The sequence below is a fragment of the Quercus lobata genome, chromosome 1 (genome assembly GCF_001633185.2).
Source record: "Quercus lobata isolate SW786 chromosome 1, ValleyOak3.0 Primary Assembly, whole genome shotgun sequence".
Lineage (NCBI taxonomy): Eukaryota > Viridiplantae > Streptophyta > Magnoliopsida > Fagales > Fagaceae > Quercus > Quercus lobata.
Genome location: NC_044904.1, coordinates 46686425 through 46692424, shown reverse-complemented (window position 1 = coordinate 46692424; position 6000 = coordinate 46686425).

Here is a 6000-nt window from a genome sequence, read left to right as displayed (position 1 = left end):
TCCACGGCCCGATTGCTTTCTTTGGGCTTCCTCGGCCCATTTGCTAATTCCACACTCCCATGGGCTTTTTACTAACTTCATTGGGCTTCCCCGGCCCAATAACCTTATTCTTATCTTTGGGGTTCATGGGCCTGCCATAAACCCCTTACTCTCTTAGTTTACATTGCCTTGGGCCTGCGGTGGCCCTTTCTCACTTTTCTACCTCATACATTTCCCATGAGATGCTATTTCTTTCTTTCTTGGCTTCTTTTAGCCCGCTTGCCTCTTCAAGACCCATTTATTTATTTGTTGGGCCTGTGATCCATTATTCCTGCCGCTTGGGCCTAATGGGTTTTTTGCTATCTATTTTGTCAATTCTTTGTAGCCCTCATTATTGGGCTTTTCTGTCTGCGTGGGCCTCTACAAATGGCCCTCAACACACAGCAAATTGAAGATTTTGCAACGTTGTAACATTATATCCATGGAGTTGCTCAGAGTAAATGCAGAGGTAAGGACATATTGCCATCTTTCAGCTTATACTCTCTATGATTGCTACTTTATAATATTGTTATTGTTGGGACTTGTGAGTGGGTTTATTAGTATGAAAAATCTACATGTGAAAATTTTAATTGTGAAAATTTGTTTTTACGATTAAAACATTAGATTTAACCATAATTTTGATTTAATAATTAACAATTTCATCGATCAAATTTTCTCTAACATTGGTGTAATTTGTACTACTAAGTATGTTATATATAGAACCCTCATATGATCTTGGAAAAACCACTCTATAAAAACAATTGTTATCAATAACAAGAAGAAGAGCTTATTCCTGACCATCAAAACCACAAATTTCCTGTCATCAATAATCAATTTTATATTAATGTTGTGATATGGTCCATAGGTTTTTTTTTTTTTTTTTTTAAAAGAAGTATAGTCCATATGGGAATGGTTTAGATGTTTCCTACTTGATTTTGGAATCTCAAATTGATTAGTAGAATAATATGGAGTGAGGAGGTGCATTATTCATATTAAAAGTGGCAATTCACATTGATAAGAAACTAAATAAGGGCGTCTAATAATTTCTATACATATGGTGGTGGTATAGCATTAGTGCATGTGAGAGTTAGAAGACAAAGTTTTTGTCTTTGCTAATTCTTTTTTCTTCAATCATTTTTTATATAAATTATTATTATTTAAAAATTTTCATCAATTATTAATATACAATGAATCATTGGATGCTATTAAAAGAGAATTGGATGTCAAATTGTAGAATAAATTGAGGTGGGGTTATTATGAAATTTATTGACATTAAGAGTGTTTGGTTTTACAATGTAAATCTTTGATGAATTGGTATAATTTGGTGTTATACTTGATACTAATTTGGCGAAAAATTAAGTAGCTTGAAGAAGTTGAGAAAAGAGAAGAGCCTAAGAAAGGGAGGAAATACATTCTTAAAAAGCATTGGATAAAGCTTGAAGATGTAAGCACAATTGTATATTTATTATATTTATTGGTTTTTTTGTAATACTTATTAGACCAAATGTAAGAGCACATTATGATTATTGTAATATATTACTTCATAATATTTGTATTTATCTCATTTTTAATATTACTTCATAGTATTACATGTTTCATCTTATATTAGAGCCAATTTAGCTTTCAATAATTGAAATTTGAGAAATGTTTAAACCTGAACATGTTAACATTTGATTTAAAACAATCCCATGCATCGCACGGATTTGCGACTAGTTATTATATATATAAAACCGAAGCCTCTGAAACTCCCACTATTTTCCACGTCAGCATAATATTTATAAAAAAATAAAAAATAAAAAAAATAAAAAAAAAAAACTTTTCTACCAAAAATAAAAACATAAACACAAAATACTTTTCTAAAGCACGATAAACTGCTCTACCATTCCCCCATAAGCAACCTTCTCCTTCCTCCAAAACCCAGACCCACGCTCTGTCATTCCCCCACACACAAAACGTAGCTCAACGGCTCCACCTTCAGTCCAAAATACAGGCCACCATCAGCCCTTCTCTCCCACAACTCAACGGCTCCACCTTCTCCAACACCACCCTTCTCTAGCTCTACATTTGTTGGCACTACCCATCTCTCACTCACAATAGTTTCTCCCCCTCTCTCACCCTCAGCTCCAAATTTCATCAAAGTGAAGATTCTAATTTGTTTTTAAATTGTCTAAGATTAGGGTTTGCTATTCAACTACGAATTTAAACGATGTTGGTTTCATTGAACCTGGGGAAACCCTATAGAAGATTAAATTCTACATGGTTAGTGATGTTTTTCTTTTAATTTTAGTTTTTCCCCCTTATCTGTTCTCTTATTTTGGAGTAAATTTGTGAGTTTAAAAAAAAAAACAAAAAACAAAAGAGCCTTACATTACTGGTAAGTTTTTAATTTTGTTCTATTGTTTTTGGCTATTAAGTATGATTTAAGGTTACAATTGGGAGTGTTTCTTTTGAATGATTAGATTAGATTGATGAGTTTGGAGCCAGTAGTGGAGTTTACTAATTTCAATTATTGGCAGCATTGCTTTCTCTTTCATATTTTGTGATTTTTCACAAGGTCATGTCTCAATTATATATGCCCATGTTGCAGTTTCACAATCTTTAAGGCAAAGCTCAAATAATGTCACAATAACAATTGATTTAGATATGTGCATCAAATAAGTTGGCAAATTTACCCTTTTACCTTTTTATGTACTATCATTATTTGCTTTGCTTGACATAAACAAGTCATCAGCTCACATAAGTAAAGAAACAATCTTGAGCTCTAAATCTATATAAAGCGATTATTTGGAAATATTTGTATGTGATTGTGTGGCTTTTTGCAATAACTAAGGATGTTGCAAAACAGCAGCAGTACACTCACTGCATTAAGAAACGGTATGTTAAGGAAATTTTAGTTTTGTTCTGACAATTCCATAGTATTCTCTTACAAGCTTTATTCTGTTACATGGTGCATCTTCTTTCTCCATGTGTTTAAACTGCGTTCCAACATTTTCATCAGGCAAGAGTATCCTGTGAGGTGTATGTAAATACGAACAACCAGACAATTGTCCACCAAGATTGCTACCCTGAGGTGAGCTTTTACTTATATAAAATTGTTGTTTCAGTTGCACAGATAAGGAAACTTTTCTGTCATATCAAAACTTGCTTTTGATTTCGAGATTGAAAATTTGGTGCTCACTAAGTATAAACACTTACTAAATCTAGCTGAAACCCAGACTAAGACCAATACAAACCATACCAATCATCCCTCAGAATTTTGGGCCACAAATGCACTAAGAATAAACAAGAATCAAGCATTTGTATTCTTCACTTGGGTCCCAAGGCCTTCAATAATTTACCATATGTGGTTATTCTTGAAAACATCATAGGCATTGGGAAAGCTCCAATTTGACTTTGAAAATATATAACAAACTCTTGGAGAAAAAACACCATTGTTTGATCTTTTAAGAAAATATAGATTCTAATTTAAAAAAATATATAGATTCTAATTTAAAAGCGGTTTGCACATTCCAGTCATTTTAAAAGGTTGTTGGTGATTTGCTTTAAATAATTGGGATTGTTGTTCTAATTGAAGGGGATGCTAATATTTTCTAGAGGTATGAAAGGCTTGGTTTAGAATAGACAAAAAGTAGATAACTCCATTCAATTATAATCCTACTTTCATGGAGGAAATGAGGACAAGAAGACAAACATCTCATGTTTGGTTGGTAAGGCTATTTTCTTGCAACATAGACAGTTTTATATATAATGTTCCTTTTCCGCGTTGAGATATATATATATATATATATATATTTTGGAAAGACTTCTCCACTTTGAATTTCACTTTTAGTCACACTGTTAATAAAGGGATAACTGCCTTACTAATAATTTATTTTTTTGGCTTTAATTTCTTGGAAACCTTTTTAATGATTTATTCCTCATACTCTGGTAAATTGCTTATATGATTGATGAAAATGTTATGAATTAAACTCAATAGAGCTTTGTTCTAGATTTCTAATTACTTTGGGTGTGGTGGTATTAATATTGTTGACGAAAAAAGGAACTTGAAATGGTGACTCTTCTAATTGCAAAATAAAGATGAATTGAGTCTATGCAGACACAGTAATGTTTTACAATGTTGAGGCTAAATTGCATGAAATAGGGATTGAGTCTATTGATGGAACTAGAGAAGTAGAGAGAAGCAGAAGAATGCACTATTATAATGGTCAGCAGTCTCTAATGTTCACAGCCAATATTATACAAGCATATAAATCTTTTTGATGCCAAAATTTAACGGTTGTTCATGCTTAGCAATTCTACTGTTGATGTAAGTAGTGAAGATCAAAACCTTATAGAAACGAAGTTATTTGAGACGCAGATAATTAAATGATATAATAGTTCTCAACTCTCTCTATTTCTTTGAGCATTTAGATTAATGAAAATTCTGTATCTTTGTTGTGTATTGTGGTAGCACCATGAAAGGTTAATTAGCAAATACAAGATTCTCTTTCTATATCATTGGATACAAGTTTCTGTATTGGTTAACAACTTTAGGATGTTCACTGTAATTAAAAAAATAAAAAAATAAAAACATTTTGTATAACAGGTCACCATCTTTGCACTGTACCATTGGGACCCAAATATTGGAAAGATGCTTCTTATGGAGTCTATCTTTTAATGCCTCAATCCAACCTTAACAATTGCTAGTTTTCTTGCACATAATGACCCATTTGTACTTCCAGTAATTGGAAAGAGGAAGCTGATGAAGAAGATCCTTTACTAGTGATTCTTGCAGGTTGATTATTAAGCTAATCCATACTGATCCTTTTTATGGAATTTGCAGGTTTTTTCTTAATGATTAATGTTAATTCTATTACTAATTTTAAACTTGTGCACACATTCTTTATGCAGTGACCACAGAGCACTTCTTAAACTTTATTATGATGAAAATATGCAAAGCGTGATGGAAAGGAAAAAGTGTTCTGTTAGGAAATTTTTTTATTTATATCCAATTAACTTGCAGAAGATGGAGGATATGAGAATGCAATTTGTAGATCTATTATCAAGCACTAAATTTGTAGATTTTCAATTTTTCTATTTTCAAGTGTAAGTATTCCTTCCCCTTTCTCAAATTTTTTTTTTTTTTCATTGCATTTTTTATCTTTATAACACCATTTTATTCAAAAGAAATCTAATTGAGTTTGTGGCTGGTGCAACTTTTCTTCTTTATTTCCTTTTTAATTTAACCATTTGAATAATTGTATAATATATTTATCCAAAGTAGAATTTACTCTTTATGATATGTGCATAGGTTTTCAACCAAAATATCTGTGATTAGGAGATGTTCTACACAATCCTTTGGGCTGAACACTAGACAGTTTTATCTCTCTCATCAACCATAGATTTTTATTATAAAAGTGAAAATGACCTGTTTGTTATGCAAACAAATGTGCAGGATAACATAGATTATATTGGTAGTGAATAGTAGATTTAATTGCAGTTGAGCATTGTATGAAGACATCACCATAGCATTTTTTTTTAAAAAAAAACCAAGTTATAGTAGCAAAATAAATATTTTGATTTTTTATTTAACTATCCCATGCATTGCACGGGTTAGCGACTAGTCTATATATATATAAAACCGAAGCTTTTGAAGCTTCAAAACCGAAGCTTTTAAAGCTTCAAAACCGAAGCTTTTGAAGCTTCCACAATTTTCCACGTCAGCACAATATTAAAAAAAAAATAATAATAATAATAATAAAAAAGGTTTTCAAAACCCAACTCGATGCTCTGCGTCCTCCCACTATTTTATTTTTCTTTTTATTTTAGGTTTTATACCCACTCCAGAGAGACTGAATATGCTTTCTTCTTTGCCATTCTCCCTGCCTCTCTCAATTCTCAGAATCCCTAAGCCATAGCCCATGGTCACTCTCTCACTCCTTCAGTGGCAAAAAGTGCCAGCCTCCAGCCGCCACCGTCATATATCGCCAAAGCCACTACCAG